This window comes from Neomonachus schauinslandi, chromosome X (genome assembly GCF_002201575.2).
Source record: "Neomonachus schauinslandi chromosome X, ASM220157v2, whole genome shotgun sequence".
NCBI classification, from domain to species: domain Eukaryota; kingdom Metazoa; phylum Chordata; class Mammalia; order Carnivora; family Phocidae; genus Neomonachus; species Neomonachus schauinslandi.
The window spans coordinates 17,902,165-17,923,918 of record NC_058419.1 but is presented as its reverse complement, the minus strand read 5'-3'; the positions used below and the strand labels follow the sequence as shown (position 1 = coordinate 17,923,918).

Sequence of the window (21,754 nt, the reverse complement as noted above, 5' to 3'; positions counted from 1 at the left end):
ATGTTGGCTGGGTCTCTGGAATGGCTGGAAGGCCCAAAAAGGCCTTATTCACAGGGCTGGCCATTGGTGCTGGCTCCGGACTAAGAGCTCAGCTGAAGCTATTGGTTGGGGGCCTTGCTTTTCCTCCACGTGAGCCTCCCTGGGAGCCTTCTTGGGCTTTCTCACAATATGATGGCTGGGTTCCAAGAAGAAGTGGTCCCTACAAGGAGGCAGAAGCTGAAGATCTCTCAAGGTTCGACTGTCACTCCTGCCACATTCCATTGGTCAGAACAGGTCACAGGGCCAGTCCAAATTTGCCTGTCAATGGGAGGAATGGCAAGACCATTGGCAAATGGGCATGTGGGCTGCGAAATAATTTTGTAGCCAGCCTTGGAAGCATATCCTATCACAGTCGAGAAATGCTTCTTTATCCCCCCCTTTGCTGCTTTCCTTCTCATTTTCCCTATATACTGGATTTTGAATCAGATCCCATAGATGTACCAGATTAGACAATGCTAAGTACGCAAGATATTCTGATCTTAATTTACAAACTATGTCAGTGTAGATCAGTCAAGGGGAATGGGACCAGGCAATAGCCATCTGGGGATTTTAAGGAAATCAGGGGGGAAATTGTGGCGATGTTTGTAAAACTGCATAGTCTGTGATTCTAGAATGTTATTATGCAAAGAAGAGCTCAAGTATTCTGAAGTGTCTCGGTGCCAGGTACCCTTCTGAATATTTTACATTCATTACCTTATTTAATTTTCACAGCATTTTGAGGTCTGTCTTATTGACTTGATGCCTCAGATGAAGGAACATAGGTCTAGAAAGGTTAGGTGAACTTGCGCAATGATCACAGTTATTAAATCAGTGGACATGGTCTTAAAATTTAGGTATGTCCAACTCTGAAAACCCTGCTATGTCCACTATACTCTTGCTACATAAAGAGTGGCCCCGGGGGCGCCTGGGTGGCTCAGTCCGTTAAGGGTCTGACTCTTGATTTTGGCTCAGGTCATAATCTTGGGGTCTTGGGATCCAGCCTGTATTGGGCTCCACACTTAGCAGGGAGTCTGCTTGAGGATTCTCTCCCTCTCCCTCACTCCCACCCCCCGGCTCGCACTTTCTCTCTCTCTCAAAAGAAATAAGTGGTTTTTTTTTTCTTAAAAATAGTGGCCCCACAGAATCCTTATCCCATTAGGAGAGGTGGAGCCTGAGGGCAGTCAGAGAGAGTTTCCCTAAAGTGCAGGGCCCAGAGTAGAGGTCCCAGTTGCTGATATCGAAGGGAAGTAAGGATTCATAGGTGTACAGTGAAAATTGGGAGTGAGGAATAGTAGCTGAGATTATACAGGCTGCTGAATACCAAGCTGGCTGGCAAAATTTGTCAAAGCTCCCATGAGCTTGTAATTAAATGTAACCTGCTCAAGGAAGACAATATGGTTTCTCTGAGGAGAAGTCAGGCCAGACTCAACTATCCAATTCTTTTAGGGAACAAGAGAGGATACAGTCAATCATTTAAGTGTGCCTTCCAGAAGCATATTCCTAAAATGAGAAGTAACGGAACCAGAGAATACTACACTGAGCTATGTGGCAGCCAGAAGCCCCTGCAGTCACCACGCCAGGGAAGCTGGAAAAGCCGGTATCAGAAGTTTGTTCAAGGTCCGCCTCCTTCAAGAAAGTGGGCAGCAAAATCCCAAGGTCCTAGAAAGTGAAAGCCTCCACTTTTGAATGAGGCATATTGATTTTGAATTATGGTCTGAAACATACAACCTATGTGAAGTCACATGACCTACCTGAGGCTCAATGTTCATATCAGTAAATGACGAATAGCAATATTTACAGGGGCTCCTGGGTGGCTCAGTCGTTAAGCGTCTGCCTTCGGCTCAGGTCATGATTCCAGGTCCTGGGATCGAGCCCCGCATCGGGCTCCTTGCTCGGCGGGAAGCCTGCTTCTCCCTCTCCCACTCCCCCTGCTTGTGTTCCCTCTCTCGCTGTGTCTCTCTCTGTCAAATAAATAAATAAAATCTTAAAAAAAAAAAACAACAATACTTACAGTTCCGTGTAGCCGAGTGACACAAAAGAGAAAATCTACATCATAAGACCTAGCCCGCAGTGAATAAATAAATATCAGTTTATTTCTTTAAGACTTAACATATTTTATGCTTACTCTGCCAGGCACTATTCCAAATACTCTACAAATGTTAACTCATTTAATCCTCATCACAACCCCATGGCTGTAGGCACTATTATTAGTTTCATAGTACAGATGAGAAGAGTGAGGCACAGATAGGTTGAGTGACCTGCCCATGGTCACACAGCCAGTGAGTGGGAGCCTGCAGACTTGAGCCCCGACAGTCTAGCTTGGAAGTCCACATTCCTAACCATGATGATACTTAACCGCTCTGCTGGGTTGGAATTTCTGAACTGTCTGCCATTAAAATCTCCTAATGATGCATCCGAATAGAACTTCCCACTGCCCTTTATTTTAAACCTCTGCAAGCGATTTTGATGTGAAAAGAAAAAGCAGACAGCGTGCTTGGAAACACTTCTGCAAGTGCCGTTGCCTCCCAGGAAAAATTTGCCCAGGCACCATTGCTAACTCAATGAAAATGGGGCCCCAGAAGCCCCGAGCCCATCTCCTATCCCCCCACACCCCAGGGTGTTGCCTGAAAGCATTGTCAGCTTACACTTCCCCTTTTGTGTCTGCAGGCTGGGTCAAGGAGGTTGACAGAGTTTTCATTCTCTCCAAGGTGATCATTAAGGGCACAAATTTTTATTTCTCTCCATTAAATTGTTGATTCTGTTCCACAAAAGCTAAAATGTAGTCTCCAAGGGGGGAAGAAAGTAGGCAGCTTGCCATGATTCTGACTTTCTATTTAATTTAGATGGAAAGGGGTTGAGAGATCACAATGCATGATTTAGCCCCCTATCTTTCCCTGCGCCAGAAACCACCACTACACAGGAAAGCAATAAAAAGTCAGAATACACCTTGCTCTTTGATATAGGATTATACCTGGTAGAGAAATAAAGGAATGACATATAAAGCAAAGTGTCAGAACTGAGCCAGTCCAGTTCAGGCCTAATAAGGATTTACTTCGACTCTGTCTGTTCTGTCAGGGACTTGATAATTTAATGAATAAGAAACTGTCACTCTTGGGTATGTTCTGCTCCACTGCCTCTCTCACTCAACTCGCTCCCGCCATCCACACCAGCATGACCCCTACCTACTTGTCTTTCTGCTTGGAAATTCCAAACATGGAAGGGGCATTGTCCAGCCAAGGCGGATAAAGAATGGACCTAAGGGAGATGGTGCCTGCCTGTCACTGCCTGGGGCATGGAGGGAGGAGGGAGTCCGCACTGAGTCTTCTAATTCCCTGTTAACAGCTTTTCAGTATTCTCTCTCCCACTGCTCTTCGCTGGCTGTGCTGAGCTTTGGTTCTACCAATTCGCCTTTCATGCTCTGGGGGGATGCCCGCTTGGAGAAAGAGCTGCAATAATGGCCGGCTTTCCTTTTCCCTCCTTTATTGCTAAGACCTCAAATTTGAACCTTGAAAGAAAAAGAATTCTCAATATGACCGGCCAAGCCTTGAAAATGCTTCCTCCCCTTCGCTCCCTCACCTGCCTCTCTTTTAGAAAGACAATACTGTGTGGAAATTAATAAAAGGAAACCTCATTTAAAATGGAGTCTGGAGACCAGAAGGGGGGAGCTCTTGTGCCCTACCACTGGTCACCCACTGCAGACCCAACAGCAAGAGAGGTACCTCACAAGTCTTAACTACTTTAGCTGCTGCTTTATTACCCGAGCTGGAAGAGGAAAAAATTTCCTGCTCCCCTGGCAACAGCCCAGCCAATGAGAGACCATCACAGCTCGGCCAATGAGAAGCCGCCATACTTCCAACTTCCCAGTTTACACCAATGGTCGTCTTGTTCATATCAGCCCTCCCAACTCCCCCTTTCCTCTATAAAGAAGTCTTCTTCTGCTTTGTTCTCTGTCTTACCTGTGCTTTTGCAGTAGCTTGCTTGTCCCGAATTGCCATTCTCTGCTATTCCCAAATACACCCATTTTTTTGCTGGTAAAATAACTGAGTGTTTTATTTTTTATTTATTTATTTATTTTATTTGATAGAGAAATAGCGAGAGCAGGAACACAAGCAGGGGGAATGGGAGAGGGAGAAGCAGGCTTCTTGCCGAGCAGGGAGCCCGATGTGGGACTCGATCCCAGGACCCTGGGATCATGACCTGAGCCGAAGGCAGACGCTTAACGACTGAGCCACCCAGGCGGCCCTGAGTGTTTTATTTTTAAGGTTAACAACTGCATAGCGGTTACTGCCTACACTCTGGAGCCAGACTGATGAATCTCAGCTGCCTCATCCGTATAATGGAGAAAATAAAAGAATCCACCCCATAATGTTGCTGTGAGAATCTAAAACATATAAATCATTTAGAACAATATCTGTCACAAGTAAATGCTACACAAGCATTAGCTATTATTATGTCATGAAGAAATTTGGGGTGATAAAGGCGGGAAAGAAACAGATGATCTAGAATTTCAGACTTGTAAAGATGAAAGGGACCTTAGAGATCAGCTGGGTTATGCCACTCGTTTTACAGAGACAAGACCCAGGCAAATGAAACTCTGGATTCCCATGTTGAAACTCTTTCTGTAATGCTCCACCTCAGTTAATATTGTTCCTAAGCTGGTCTAGCTCTGATTTAGTTGTGCTTTCAGCCAGCAAATACTGAGCTGAGCACTTAGTAAAGGATTGTCCTAATGTACAACTCTGGGAAGTTGTGCAACATGGTAGCTCTAAATCTACCAACTACAAACTGAGGCCCTCAGTCTGGCAGCCTGTAAGGAATGGAATCCTGTCAGCAACCACACGAGCTTAGAAGTAAATCCTTTCCCTAGTAAAACCTCAGGTAAAACAGAAGTCCCACCTAACACCTTGATTACAGTCTTGTGAGACCTTTTTTTTTTTTAAGATTTTATTTATTTAGTTGTCAGAGAGAGAGAGAGAGAGAGCAGAAGCAGGGGAAGCGGCCGGCAGAGGGAGAAGCGGGCTCCCCACTGAGCAGGGAGCCTCATGTGGGACTCGATCCCAGGACCCTGGGACGACGCTTAACCAGCTGAGCCACCCAGGCGTCCCAAGTCTTGTGAGACCTTAAGCAGAGGGCCCAGCTAAGCTGTGGCCAGAGTTCTAGGCCCACAGAAAATGTGAAGTAACACGTGTGTGTTCCTTTAAGCTGCTGTGTTTGTGGTAATGTTGTTACGCGGCAATAGATAGCTAGTACAGATTTAAAGGTGAACAATGGTTTCTGCTTGCAAGAATTTCAGTCAAAGGGGAAGACACTTAAAACTTAAAAAAGACAACTTTAAACTTAAGACCACTTAAATGACAGTGTGAACAAAGAACTAAAGCACAGGGTCTGGGCCCTCACCAGGCGGTTGGTGAAGTGGGGGCAGACACAGCAGGAAATGAAGCTTGAGAGGCAGGCAGTCTAGATGTGGGGGTCACGATTACGGGCTTGGGTATCGGGGAGATCTGGGTTCAAATTTCAACTCTGCCGTTTCCTAGCCTCATGACATCGGGCAAGGAGATTAAGGATTCTATGGCTCAGTTTCCCCATCTGTAAAACGGCAGCCATAATCATATTCACTTCTCAGGGTTGTGATGAAGCTTAAGACAAAATGATGCCCATACAGCAGTTAGTATGCTACTAGCTCGTAGTATGTGCTCAGTAAAAATGTGTGCTGTGGCTAGAGGTCAAAACATGGACCTCCTGGGAAGACTGAACAAGGAACTTTAGCCTGTAGACAATCGGGATTTAAGGTTGGGAGCGATGTCAGAAGTTTGTGGTGCAGCCACATCTATCTGGCGCTCTTGGGAGAAAAGAATCAGAGGGGATGAGACTAATGACGGGGAGACTAATTGGGAGACTGTGGTAGTGGCCCAGGGAAAGGCTGAGAAATGGTTGAGCTGGTAGCATGGGCATCATCAATGGCTAAGTAGGTATATTATGTTCTTCTTGATTGGACCAGCCACCACCCCCACCCAAGGCATAAACATATCCTTTCTGCTTCCTGTTCATACCCTTCTCAGGGGTCTGACAGTAAGGCTACTTGATCGCTTGCTAGTAAAACTCATGGCGGTCTCCCAGCCCGCTCTGTAATCCAGTGAGAAACTCACCCCCTTGGCTGTGTTCCTTCTGATGTGCAGTTTCAATAAAGTACTCAAAGGTATTCATTTGTCCCCAACAGTGCTCAGCCTTGCTCTCTTTGGAGTTGTACGGTCATTATTCATTTATGAAAATGAAAACAAATGCACCCAAGCTAAATGCCTCGCTTGTTCTGATGGCCATTAGAAGCAGGGACAACGTACTGACAACTCACTCAGGTCTTCAGGCCACGAATCCTGGAACAAAGGGTAGGAGCCTCCTTGCCCCCAGACTGCTCAGGAAACACAGCTCCGTCTCCCACCGGGCCCCTGACAGGCTGCAGATTGGTGTTTCTTCACCCATCAAGCCTGGAGCTTGGTGACAGCCCAGCTCATTAGCACACCTCGCCGATGGAACCTGACGCTGCAATGGAACAAAAAGTTGCCAAGTTTGCAAAGTTTTTCTTCTGTACTTTCTGTCCACCAGCCCCTCTAGTGTCCCCTCTTTCTTTATCCTCATCCCTCCTTTGAGGATCCACTTACATCAATCGTAAATTCGGCGCTTTCCTGTTCTTCAGAATCACGCTACTAGGGAGAGAGATGCTGTAACGGAATGAAGTCACGTTAAGGGCCCTAAGACTGCGTTTTGCTCCTTCCAGTGCAAGAGGCAGCTAAGTGTCAGGCCCGAGACTTCATTATAAGAGTAGCAGATCTCCAGGGAAGGTTGAATCCTCGTCCCCCACAGGTCTGGCATGGAGATGTTTGTTGTTGTTGTTTTAAGATTTTATTATTTATGTGAGAGAGAGCACAAGCAGAGGGGAGAGGCAGAGCGAGAGGGAAAAGCAGGCTCCCCCGCTGAGCAAGGAGCCCCATGCGGGGCTTGATCCCAGGACCCTGAGATCATGACCTGAGCCGAAGGCAGACGCTTAACTAACTGAGCCACCCAGGCGCCCCTGGCATGGAGATGTTGGGACCCTGATTAGGAAGGAACCCTAAGACTTGGGCTGGTGAATGTGGGTTGATGCACTCAAAAATCTTGAGTGCCCAGATTCCTCTGACCCCTGCAGGCTTGCAGAAGTACCCCACTCCCCCCTGTGAAAAGCTCGTGCGCCACCCCCACCCCAGCTTACAGACAATGAAAAAGCTTCTGTCTTATAAGACAACATGCATTGCTGACCTGCCTCTAGCCTCCGGAAGTATGGTAAGTTACAGTTCTCCGGATGAATGGCAGAGATCAGCGCCAGCCTTAGACACCTAAACGATGTAGGGCTACTTCTTGCCATCCTGTCCCCACTTAATTCACCAGACTCAACACTGCAAAAGCCAAACAGATCCAAAAGAGTGACAGTGGCCTGCCAACTCAACCCAAGTAGTAGCCTTAGTTGGGGCTGCTGTGCCGGATCAAGTATCTTTTCTAGAGTAACTCACCACAGCCTCAGGGTCGTGGTATGTGGGCTTTGAGATCTGGAAAGCGAGCTCTTTTCCGTCCTATCAGGAAAGATTACAGGAGACAGTTCACATTCACATGGAACTGACAAGACCGTAAAATGTGTTTATGATCTTGCCCCCAGGCTCTATTAACTTTCCAGCCCTCTGCCTTATTATAGTCCGGAGGGACTGAACGTTCCTCAGAACATCACATTGGTCTGCTCTAGTGATGACATCATGGTAATTGGACCAGAAAAGCAAGAAGTAGCGAGTGCATTAGAAGCCCCGGTAAGACACAGGGGTATCCAGAGGGCAAGAGAAAAACACAAGGAAGATTCAGAGAACACCCCACTGCAATTAAGGTTTTAGATGCCCAGTGGTTTGTGGCTTGCCGGGATATTCCCTCCAAAGGAAAGGACAATTTTTTTGGTACCTCCTGCCACTGAGGAGGAAGTACAACACCCAGGCAGCCTATTAGGATCCATTGGAGTGAAAGAGTAATATTTCAGACCATTTTAAAGACCCAACATCGAGGTGAGAAAAAACCCGAAGACTTGACTCGCATTTGGCACGATTTACCACGTTTTCCCCGAGATGTGGACCTAGGCCTCTTTCAGGCAAATAATTGAAAAGCAGAAACAGAAGAGACCTCCATTCTCTCTTCCAGAACAAGACACAGTGAGGAGGAGGATGGAGCAGTGTGCAGAGCAGCTTTAGTGCATACCAGCGAGCAGGAGGAAAGGGTGTTCGCGGTGTCCCGTGCCACTGTAGGAGATCAGAACAGTTTGGCCAGATGTGGGGGAATTTCTATGCACACCTTTTGCCTGAATCTTCTGAAAGCCAGGCCTTCAGAAGGCATGTGGGGGAGCTGGCTGCCAGGCCACACCCGACCCAGGGACAGAGTGGGCCGGAGTACAATGCCTTGCAGGGCCACCCCCATCAGTACAATCAGCACTTTGGAGAGAGTCCATCTTCTGATGTAATTACTGAGAGAGAGAGAGAGCAGCCGGAGGGGTCTTTAGAACAAAACTAACACTAAGACCCACACAAAAACATAAACTTTACAGTACAGATTCATTTTTATTTATTTTCAGTAGTTTTTAAATTTTTAATTGTAGTAAAAACCATGTAACACATAATTTACCATCTTGGGACACCTGGGTGCCTCAGTACGTTGAAGCTTCTCCTTCTGCTCAGGTCATGATCCCAGGGTCCTGGGATCGAGTCCTGCTTGGGGCTTCTTGCTCAGCAGGGACGCTGCTTCTCCTTCTGCCTGCACTCCCCCTGTTTGTGCTCTCTCTCTCTCTCTCTCTGACAAATAAATAAATAAAATCTAAAAAGAAAAGAAGAATTTACCATCTTAACAATTTTAACACAACTATTCAGTTAAGTATATTCACATTGTCATGCAACAGATCTCCAGAAGTTTTCATCTTGCAGCTGAAACTCTATACCCATTTACTATCTCCCCATTTCCCCCTCCCCTCTGCCCCTGGAAACCACCACTCTACTTTCTGTTTCTAGAAGCTGGACCACTTTAGATACCTCATGTAAGTGGAATCATACAGTATTGTGACATGTAATAGGATTTCCTTCTTTTTAAGGCTGAATAATATTCCACTGTATGCATATCCCACATTGTGTTTCTCCACTCATCCATCGATAGACCTTTGGATTGCTTCACTTCTTGGGTATTGTGACTAATGCTGCAATGAACACGGGTGTGCAGATATCTCTTTGAGATCCTGCTTTCAATTCTTGTGGCTATATACTCAGAAATGGGATTGCTGGATCATATGGAAATTCTTTTTTAAATTTTTTGAGGAATCTTCATACTGTTTTATTTATTTATTTATTTATTTATTTATTTATTTATTTAATTGACAGAGAGAGAGAGAGAGACAGCATGAGAGGGAACACAAGCCGGGGGGAGGGGTGGAGAGTGGGAGAGGGAGAAGCAGGCTTCCAGCCAAGCAGGGAACCTGATGCGGGGCTCGATCCCAGGACACTGGGATCATGACCTGAGCCAAGGGCAGTCACTTAACCAGCTGAGCCACCCAGGCGCCCCTCTTCATACTGTTTTTGATAGAGGTCATGCTGGGTTACATTCCCACAGACGATCGTAATGCAGCTCTCTTTTTTTTTTTTTTTCTTTTTGCGTCTTGTGAAATTGTTCTTATTGGGATGTAAGGGATGGGTTGGGAAACGTCATGTGGGTTATGCCCCCCACCAGGTAAACATCCATTCTAATCTTCCTGGGATAGCTTCTGGAGCTTTTGCTTTTTCTTGGAGCTCCTGCTCTTACTGCCGGCAGCCTCTTCAGGTCCACTGCTGAGTGGCTTCTCCTTGGAAGAGAATTTCCTCTTATCCTTGGGGAGGCTCCTATTTGCTGCCTCTTCAGCATCACTACCTGGTTCCTCTTTGGGGGCAGACTTCTTCCTCTTGGGAAGACGTCCACTGCCAGCTGTGTCGTCAGGATCACCACTAACCACTCCTCCTTGGAAACGGATTTCTTTTTCTTGGGTTTGGAGACAACGACAGATGGGTCTTCCGTTCCATTCTCCTGTGGAGTCTCCTGGGCCTTTTGCTTTTTCTTTGTTTTGGGTCTTTCACTTGTCTCCTCATACTCCTCCGGGGTACTACTGCTGTAACACAGCTCTTTTACACCAAAACAACCACTGGAAGAAACTGCAGAGTTGGCCAGGGATCAACGTAGCCACCATGAGCATTCTGGGGTTCTCCAAAAAGTTTCTTTGTTAAAAAAGATGTTATTTATTTATTTATTTATTCATTTGAGAGAGAGAGAGAGAGAAAGAGAGAGCACAAGCAGGGGATGGGGCAGAGGCAGAGAGAGAGGGAGAATCTCAAGCTGACTCCATGCCGAGCGTGGAGCCTGATGTGGGGCTTGATCCCGTGACCCTGAGATCACGACCTGAGCCAAAACCAAGAGTCAGACGCTCAACCGACAGAGCCATCCAGGCACCCTGCCCCCCCCAAAAGTTTCTTTGTTGAAAAGTGCTGGCAGGGGAGCTCTCACTCATCAAACCAAGAACAGACCGAATACCAGGGAGGAGGTCTCCTGGTATTTGCACAACCGTTCATGCTTTTGGTCTATCTGATTTTCATGGGCACAGACACTGGGAATTAAAGGAACCACATACAACCAGACCTCTTAATACAAGCTCATTAGAAGGGGCTTCTGCTGAATGCAAACACTCCTTTGGGCATTGCTCTGTATGCTATCGAGAACAAGAAGAAACCAAAGTCTGCTTTTAAAACCCCTGGCATATTGTAATACACATTTCTAGACTCCTTGCCAGCCAGAAAAGTAGTCGACGGTGTTTCTCTCCTGTTGATGTCAGAGATCAGCTCCAGACAGAATCTGGACTCCAGCTATGCTGCTGGAGACTCTTTCAGATCCCCAGTCAGGGATTCGGCCTTGAGGTCTCGGTATTTTCTCCGCACGCTTCCAAAGCTCACAGAGATCAGTGAATGCTGTTTGTGCAGGGTGTCCCGCCCTGAAGACTCATTGCTTCCAGCAGGCAAACCAAGCCACACGGGCAACAAAATAAACTGCCGAGAAAACCTGTCTGAGCACTTCTCACTCCCCAGCCCGCTCCCCTCGCCCAAAGGTAAGAAGAGTGAGTAGGCTTTGATAATACTGCCTGGCTGCCTGCAAGGTAAATACATGCTGGAAATCCCAGCTGCGGCAACTACGGAGGCCAGAGGGAAGGGGGGAGGGAGGGACACAAGGAGGGAGACAGAGGCAAAAACAGACAGACGTAGGGAGAAACAGCCTCAATGTGGAGAGTGTTTGAGAAGAAAACCATCCAGTTCTCCAAAGACACTTGGAAACCAGGTAAAGGGATCCTGCTCCTGTCTGGGGACAGACGCATGACACCCCACTGTCCCTCTTTCCTTTGGCATTTGTCACAATAGTGACCCTGACCTGGTTTCAATGAAGAAATGATAGCAAGAAAACAGTATGGAGGTTCCTCAAGAAGTTAAAAATAGAGCTACCCTAGGACCCAGCAATTGTACTACTAGTTATTTACCCCAAAGATACAGATGTAGTGATCCGAAGGGGCACCTGCACCCCAGTGTTCATAGTAGCAATGTCCACAATACCCAAACTGTGGAAGGAGCCCAGATGTCCTTCAACAGATGAAGCTAATTATATATATATATATATATATACACAAAGTAGTAGTATACAATACTATATATATATATATATATATATATATATATATATATATATATATATACAATGGAATACTACTCGGCCATCAGAAAGGATGAATACCCATCATTTACATTAACGTGGATAGAACTGGAGGGTATTGTGCTAAGTGAAATAAGTCAATCAGAGAAAAACAATTATATGGTTTCACTCCTATGTGGAATATAAGAAACAGTGCAAAAGATCATAAGGGAAGGGAGGGAAAACTCAGTGGGAAGAAATCAGAGAGGGAGACAAGCCATGCGAGACTGTTAACTATGGGAAACAAACTGAGGGTTGCTGAAAGGGAGGTGGGTGGGGGGATGGGGTAACTGGGGGATGGGCATTAAAGGAAGGCATGTGATGTGATGAGCACTGGGTGTGGGAGTTATATGCAACTGATGAATTGTTGAACACTCCATCTGAAACTAATGATGTACTATGTGTTGGCTGATTTAAGTTTTTTGGCTAATGAATTTAAATTAAAAAATTAAATTAAAAAAAAGAAATGATAGCAAGCAAATATGCATTTTTGCTTCCACTTTGGGTTTTTTTTTTTTTCCCATTCCTTCCCCAGCCCAGGTACAGCATGAGAACAAGGAATCTCATTAAGGCCTACTGGGAAGCGAGCAACACCATGGTCCACGTTACCCCCTACTACGCTGAAATAATTTGAAGGGCAGGCGTGCTCCATATTATCAGGTTATTTGTTTCATGCATATAGATGTCACTAATTATTTCCACAGCCTTGCTGGGTTCCAATAACCCCAGTGATGGCAGTGACAAAGGCCACTTCGGTTTCCTCTCCTTTTCCAGTTGGCTATTCTCTACTCTGGCTGCAGTGTGTTCCTACCTAGAAATCTTGCTTTGGGAATTCCCACCCAGGGAATCTTAAAAGTTCTCTTTTTCTCATTTATTTATTTTTTAAATTTAAATTCAATTAATTAACATATAATGTATTATTGGTTTCAGAGGTAGAGGTCAGGGATTCATCAGTCTTATGTAACATGCAGTGCTCATTCCATCACGTGCCCTCCTTAATGTTTACCACCCAGTTATCCCATCTCCCTACCCCCATCCCCTCCAGCAACCCTCAGTTTGCTTCCTATGATTAAGAGTCTCTTATGGTTTTTCTCCCTTTCTGGTTTTGTCCTGTTTTATTTTTTCCTCTCTTCCCCTATGATCCTATGTTTTGTTTCTTAAATTCCACATATCAGTGAGATTATATAATAATTATCTTTCTCTGATTGACTTATTGCTCTTAGTGTAATACCTTCTAGTTCCATCCACGTCATTGGAAATGGCAAGATTTCATTTTTTTTTTTTTTGATGGCTGAGTAATATTCCATAGTATATATATACACCACATCTTCTTTTAAAAGCGTATTTCTCCATATAGTGTTTTGGTTTTCCTTTTTGTGAGGATATTTAGAAAGGGCAGGTTTTCGGCATTTCAAATACTTGGCTCCTACTACTTCTACTTCTTTAATGAGAGAATAAGACACACATGGAAAGAGAAAGAGAGAGAGAGACAGAGAGAGGGAAACTGATTGTCAATGTCTGAGACCTTATTATTAGAGGTGAAGGGAGAGGGGGTGACACATAAGGTTCAAGAGTGAAAATCACAGCCCTGATTCCCCAGGGAGAAGCCTGAGGCGAGAGTGTCTAGGACATAGAGAAGTCTATATTGGCGGGGGGTTGAGGCGGGGGCTGGGGGGGTGGTTGGGTAAGGACATGACGAAAGGGAGTGAGAGAGAGAGAAAGCTGAAAGAGAAACGTTTTGATTCTTTCTACAAAAACAGACTGTGTAGGTTTTGAGGGGGATTGACAAGTTGCCTTCATAGACCACTGTCATCCTAGCACTGAGGTCCCCGAAGAGCCCCCTGACCGGCAGAGATGTAGCCTGCCTCAAAACAGCCCCGCCATCATCATCATCTTCAATCACCGAGCCATGAGGTAAGTCCTGTCGTTGCCCCATTAAAAAATGTAAAAACAGAAGCTCGGGGGCTGAAGAAAGCTTTCCGAGGACACACAGCTAGTAACAGGAGAGGACCCAGGCCTGTCTCAGTCTGAGACCAGTGGATCTCAACTACTTCATTCTACTGCTTCTCAAACATTCAAATGTAACTTCAGTGATTGTCACCTCCCCCTATTTCTTGAAGATTTTATTTGTTTATTTGAGAGAAAGAGAGAGCATGTGCGAGAGAGCAGGGGGAAGGGCAGAAGGAGAGGGAGAGAGAACTCAAGCAGACTCCCTGCTGAGCACGGAGTCCTACGTGGGGCCCCTTTCCCCGTGCCTTTTTTAATTTAAAAAAAGTGCCTAAATAGGTTTTAGAAAGCTGTTCATCAAAACGGAGGAGCTGGGGACAACCTCTGGGAAGACCTCTGGCTCTCTGAGGCAAACAATTCACAATTACTTTAATGGAGGGAGAACAGAAACAACTCAACTCGTCTTAGACCCATTTCCATGATTCATGATTATAGCAGAACCTCCCTCATCCAGGAGCACTGTAAACAGACACCATCTAACCATTGACTCCTGCCCTCCTCACATGGCCCAGTGCTGCAGAACATGAGAGCTTTGCTCTCGCCACCATTTTCCCCTTTTGGGGTAACCTTGCTAGAATGTAAAGTCAGCAGAATCAAAGCTAAAATATGGTGGCATCAAACCAGAGATGGCCCAAGCTTGACAACAGAAAAGACTGGACTAGGGGGGAGACTAGGCCAGGGTAAGTGAGGCACTCACCTCGGGCACAGAATTGGAGGGGACACCAAAACCTCAGCAATCAAGATTAGTGCTCTCTGAATGCAACATTGCTGAAATATCAATATTCACGCAAAAGAACATCGTGAACAAAATGTTAACATGTTAAATGAATATAGGATCTGACTTTGCACTTGCCAAGACTTGCATTCACTGACTTCACCCTCGTCCTGGCCCTTTTGAAACCTGGTCCAGCCCACACTGGGATAAACTGACAAATGTGATGACTTTGTATTTGGGAGACATGCCTTCTAGGAGTATTTGGGCAAAAGATGATTTCCTTTCATGTGTGCTGATCCGAAGTATAGACATATCTCTTACATATATCTATCATACACACATGTGCACGCACACTCATAAGCTCTTTGAAATACGATAGCGCAGTCCGTTGTCCACTTGCACTTCTGACATTGAACTTTTTGTTGCTATTACCTAAACTTTTGTAAAAATTTGAGGTAAATCTTCCCACTCTTGTTTTTTCCATTCCATAGTCTGTGCTAGATAATTTGGACCCAAACTATCAATAGCTAATTTTCTGTAGCAATGTTGTAGTCTGTGTTAAATGGCTTCCAACAGAAAGTGGGAATGTAACGATATTAACGCTGGATACTGAATTGTACTTTTTTCTAGGTTTTTAAAAAGAATATTGTCTATCACTGATTTATAATAGCATTATTGAGATCTAGTGGGCATGCCACAGAATTCCCCCATTTAAAGTCTACATTTCAGTGTCTTTAAACATATTACCAAATTGTGAAACAATCATCACTATTTAATTGTAGGACATTTCCATCACCCTCAAAACAGACTTTTACCTGTTAGCAGTCATTCCCCATCCCCCTTTCTATACAGACCATAACAAGCACTAGGTTACTTTGTGACTCTAATATTTGCCTATGCTGGAAATTTCATGTAAATGGAATCATATATTCAGTTCAGGTCATGATCTCGGGGTGGTGAGATCAAGCTCCGCTTAGCGTGGAGCCTGCTTAAAATTCTCCCACTCCCTCCCTCTGCCCCTCTCCCCCTCTGCTCGTAGGCTTGTGCTCACTCTCTGTCTCTGTCTCTCAAAATAAAATCACCAAATAAATAAATAAAAAGTAAATGGAATCAAAGAATATGTGGTCTTTTCTGGCTGGCTTCTTTTATTTAGCATCATGTTTTCCATATTCATTCATATGATGGCATGGATCAGCACTTTGTTCCTTTTTATGGCCAAGTAATAATCCAAGGTGTACCTATAACACATTTTGAAGGTCCATTTATTAGCTGATGGGCATTTAGATTGCTTCTATTTTTTTCTTTTGGCTATTAGGAATAATGCTGCTGTGGAACCTTTGTGTACAAGTTGTGTGGCTAGGTCTTCAGTTCTCTTGTGTGTATACAGAGGAGTGGAGCTGTGAGGTCATATGGTAGCAATAGATTTCACTTTTTGAGGAGCTGCCAGACTATTTTCCGAAGGGGCTGCACAATTTTACAACCCCAGCAGTGAAGTATAAGGGTTCTGCTTTCTCCACGTCCTTGCCAGCATTTGTGTCTGTTTCTGGTTTTAGTCGTCCTGCGGGGTGTGAAGTGGTATCTCATCGTGGCTTGGATGTGCATTTCCATAATGACTAATCATGTTGAGTGTCTTTTCATGTACTTTCTTGGTCATGTGTATATCTTCCTTGGGTGAATGTCTATTCAGATGCTATTTTTAAAAACACTTTTAAGTGTATGATTTAGTGGCATTAAGCATAGGCACATTGTTGTGTGATTATCACCACCATCCTTCTCTAGAACATTTTTTTTATCTTCCCAAACTGAAACTCTGTATTCAATAAACAATAACTCATATCCCGCTCCCCCAGCCTTTTGCAACTATAATTCCATATAACTTCTGTCTCTATGAATCTGACTGCCCTGGGGGCCTCATATAAGTGGAGTCATACAGTATTTGACATTTCGAGACTGGCTTATTTCATGTAGCATGATGTCTTCCAGATTCATCCATGTGGCAACTGTGTCAGATGCCTTTCTTCATACCCACTAATGCGCTTCATTCCAGGCCTTGTCCTTGACAGCAGGGTTTCTCAACTTTGGCACCATTGACATTTGGGGGCTGGCTGATTGTTTTGTTGTTGTTGTTTGTTTTGTTTTGTTTTCTAGGGGGTTTTTTTTGTTATACAGAAATATTTTTATACATTTATATTTCTTACACATTTATACGTTTATATTTATTTCATTTTATAATTTTTTATTAAATTTTTTATTTTAATTCCAGTGGAGTTAACATACAGTGTTATATTACTTTCAGGTGTACAAATAGGGATTCAGCAATTCTATACATTACTCAGTGTGCATCACGATAAGCGCACTCTTCATCCCCATCCCCCCACCTACCTCCCCTCTGGTAACCATCAGTTTGTTCTCTATAGTTAAGAGTCTATTTCTTGACTTCTCTCTCTCTCTCCTTTTTTTCCTTTGCTCATTTGTTTTGTTTCTTAAATTCCATATATAAGTGAAATCATGTGGTATTTGCTTTTCTCTGACTTATTTCGCTTAGCATAATACTCTCTAGCTCTACCCATGTCATTATAAATGGCAAGATTTCATTCTTTTTTATGGCTGAACAGTACTCCATTATATATATATATATACACACACACACATACACACACACACTCTCTCTATATGCTCTGTATAACTATATGCTCTACATATGTTGCTCATATATACCCAACATAGGGCTTGAACTAACAACCCCATGATCAAGAGTTGCATGCTTAACCGACTGAGCCAGCCAGGCACCCCTATACCACCTCTTCTTTATCCATTTATCAATCGATGGACTCTTGGGCTGCTTCCATAATTTGGCTACTGTAGATAATGCTGGAATAAACAAGAGGTTCACGTATCCCTTTGAATTAGTGTTTTTATATATTGGGGGTAAATACCCAATAGTGTAAATGATGGATCGTAGGGTAGTTCTATTTTTAATTTTTTGAGTAAACTCCATACTGTTTTGTAGTTTTGATTTGCATTTCCCTGATGATAAGTGATATTGAGCATCTTCACGTGTCTGTTGGCCATCTGAATGTCTTCTTTGGAGAAATGTCTGTTCATGTCTTCTGCCCATTTTTTCATTGGGTTATTTGTTTTTTGGGTGTTGAGTTGTATCAGTTATTTATATATTTCCATACTAACCTTTTATCAGATATGTCATTGGCAAATATCTTCTCCCATTCAGTAGGTTGCCTTTTAGTTTTTTTGATTGTTTCCTTTGCTGTGCAGAAGCTTTTTCCAGTTTCATGGACATATAACTGACATACAATATTGTGTAAGTTTAAGGTGTACAACACAATGACTTGATGTACTTATGTATTATGAAATGATCATCACATTAAGTTTAGTTAACATCATCCCATGGAGTTACAACTTTTTTCCTTGTGATGAGAACTTTTAAGAACTACACTCTTAGCAACTTTTAAATATACAATATAGTAAAACAAAAAATATATATGCAATATAGTATTATTAACTATAGTCACCATGCTGTACATTACATCCCCAAGGACTTATTAATTTTTTAAGATTTTATTTTTAAGTAATCTCTACATCCAACGTGGAGCTCGAACCCACAACCCCAAGATCAAGAATCACATGCTTCACCAACTGAGCCAGCCAGGTGCCCATAACTTACTAATATTAAAACTTTTGACCACCTTCACTCAATCTCCCTCACCCCCCACTGACTCCTCATGCCCACCTCTGGCAACCACAAATCTGATCTCTGGTTCTATGAGTTTGGTTTTTTTAGATTCCACATATAAATGAGATCACATAGCATTTGTCTTCCTCTGTTTGACTTACTTCACTTATCATAATGCCCTCAAAGTTGATCCACGTTGCTGCAAATGGCAAGATTTCTTCTTTTTTATGGCTGAATAATATTCCATTGTGTATATATACTACATTGTCTCTGTCCATTTGTCAGTGGTCACTGAGGTTGTTTCCATGTCCTGGCTATTGTAAATAATGGTGCAGTGAGGAGGCTGTCTTGTTGTGGGTGCTATCCTGTGCGTTGTAGGATGTCTGGCAGTCCCTCTGGCCTCTACCCTGCTGTATGCTAGTAGCATTTCCCCAACTGTGACAACCAAAAATCAGTGAAAATATTGTCAAAATCCCTGAAGTGGAAAATCAGCCTCAGTAAGAACCATCCCCCTAGTGTCTAGCACAGGAGAGCTGAGAACAGGACTGGTTCTTGGGAAAATTCTAGATTTGCAGTGGCTTAAAGGCCAAGAGCCTCAAGACTTAAAGGATTGATACTCAGAGCTGAAATCCCAGATTCCAGGCAGGTGGCCTTGAAGCATGGCAACCATCTATGCCCCCTTTCCCCAAATAAGTTATCATTTCTCATCATTTTATTCCTCTGGTGATAATGATTTGTTAAACATATAAAAAAATTTTTATTTCTATTACATGTTTAGCCCTCTTATTTTAACACAATCATGAATCAGAAAAATGACTCTTTGGCAAACCACAGGCCCTGATTCTTGGTTTGAAATAAGTCATCTTAGGCTTCAAGGTCTTTTCCAAGCCCCAAGATGCTTTAACCTCAGGTATGAAGGACCACCCTGGGGAGAAAGCACCTTATCAGGACCCCTTTAAGGACATCATGCTGGTGGTGAGAGCCCACTGGACCTTTTTAAAAAAGATTTTATTTATTTATTTGAGAGAGGGAACACAAGTGTGGGGAGCAGCAGAGGCAGAGGGAGAAGCAGACTCCCCTCTGAGCAGGGAGCCTGATGTGGGGCTAGATCCCAGGACCCCGAGATCATGACCTGAGCCGAAAGCAAGACTCTTAACTGACTGAACCACCCAGGCATCCCCCACCCCCGCCACTGGACCTTTTTATTGATCTTCTTTCAAGGGATAGAAAAACAGATTCTAGAAAGATTCCTTTCTATGCTCTGCTTGTTACAACGCCCAACCAGTCCTTCTACCCTCTTCTGAAATGCTCGATCTGTTCCTCATTTAGATAGATTATATCACTCCCTGCTTCCATTCAATTCATTCATTCATTCGACATATATTCACTGAGGGCCCACTTTGTGTCAGGCACTAGACTGAATACCATTGATACAGCGGTAAAAAAGACAAACTTATTCCCTGACCTTATAGAACTTTCATTCTATTGGTGCAATTGAGAGGAATTGATAAGCCCAAATAATACAATTACAAAATGAGATAAGTACTTGAAAGAAGAAAAGCAGGGATTTTAAATAGAGAATTATATTAATGAATTACAGGACAAGCTGGTAGGAAAACCTCTCAGAAGATGTGATAATTAAGCTGAGATCTGAAGGATGAGAAGGACCAACCATGAGAAGGGTGAAGACAAAAGAGTTCCAGGAAAAGAGACCAGCATGATCAAGGGCCCTGAGGTGACTCTTTGCAGTTGGTTGCAAAAATGGCCACAATCCTTTTTTTCTCCCTCTGACAAAGCCCTTTGCAATGTGACTTTAGCTCATCTCACCAAGAGGTAGAATCTGTTTTTCTATCCCTTGAACCCAGGCTGGACTTGTGCCTTACTTTGGCCAATAGAATATGACAGAAATGAGAGTATGTCAGCTCAGAGCCTAGGCCTCAGGGGATACTGCACACCTCTTTCTCTGGGAACCTACCCAGTTGCCATGTGATCAAGCCAGATGAGCTTGCTGGAGGATAAGAGACCACGAAACACACATGACTTCCAGTTGAGGCAAACCATCTTAGAGCCAGCAGCCAGCAGCCCGCAGCTGACCCAGCAGGTGCACACAGCTCTAAGAAAAAACCTAGCCAAGACCAGGTGAACCACTAGCTGAGCTCTGCTCAGATTGCCAATCCAGGGAATTTTGAGCTAAATTGTTTTGGCACTGATTTGGGAGTAGTTATGCAGCAAAAGATAATCAGTAGACATTTTAATGAAAACATTTAATGAAATCCTTACCAGAGTAAACCTTCACTTACCCTGCTCTAAACCTCAAAGCACTCTGTGCTTTTAGAATCATTGGATGATCAACTTTATATATAAGAACATACACCAATCATTTATAAACCTGGCCCTTTCAAAGACCACCTGGGAAAGTTATTCGCCCAGTTTCACACTGAAGGGCTTGATCAGAATGAACTGAAGCAGAGTGGCATCACCACAAGCTTCTAGTACCAGAAGGCAGAAAAGAACTCAGATGAAAGACCCTCACTTCAATAAAACATCGGGAAGGAGACATGCTCAAGAAAATTCAAAAATTCAAAATTACATTATAGTGAGATGCTCCCAGAGATTGGCCTGCTTCTGCAAGAAGAGTCACAGAAAGGCAGCTTTCCTCCCAAAGATAAGTTTTTTTTTTCAGAATTCAGACAACTATAGAAAGAGAAGACCAGGGGAATCAGAAACTATAGACTCAAAAAAGAGGGGCACTTGACTATGTGGCTTTCCGCAAGGTAATATGTAATAAAGGCCAAGTTCACCTGTGATTGATTATCAGTGGATTCAATTTAATAACTCCCTTTGGGAACACTCTATACATAAAAACCACAACAGAAAGCCAGAACAGGTGCGATTTGTTGAGCAGACCTCAGAAAATCCCAGGCCAACACATCAAGCCTTTCACATCCCTGGACCACAACCACTAGCAAGCAGGTTGGCCTGGCTCATCATAGTAAAGTGAGGCCAGGCTGAATACTATGCCTGAAACATCAGCAAATTTCCTGGCAAAGGAGTTAAATTGCAGCCAGGCCTTTCTCAACCCTGAGGAGGTTACTGATCTGAAGTTCTCCAGTGGACCGAAGCCTTTTACCCTGGGCAGGTGGTTCCGGAAGTGTGGTCCCCAGACCAGCAGCATCAGCATTCACTGGAGAAAGGTTAGAAATGCAAATTCGGGGGCCCTTCCCAAGACCTATTGAATTGGAAACCCTGCAAGTGGGGCCTAGCAATCTGTATTCTAACAAGCCCTCCAGGTGATTTTGAGGCAGGCTCAAGTTTGAGAACCTCTGTTGTAAGCAGTTGTGGTTGGCTTCATCCCTGGAGTGAAACTTTAAGTCTTAAATGGCCAGTTAGAGCAAGCCTAGTACTCCTTTGAGTTGTTGGGCTATAGTCCAACCCCCTATTTGATGCTCATATTCCCTACCTTGTAGTTCCCATTCTTTTGCATGTCGATGTTCAGGGGTGTTTTTTTAAGCACCATT

The 21,754-nt window shown here is 43.9% G+C and overlaps 1 pseudogene; it reads right to left on the bottom strand.

Moving 5' to 3' along the window:
• Nucleotides 1–9,805: 9,805 nt before the first annotated feature.
• Nucleotides 9,806–21,720, bottom strand: LOC123323423 (annotated as a pseudogene).
• Nucleotides 21,721–21,754: the final 34 nt, after the last annotated feature.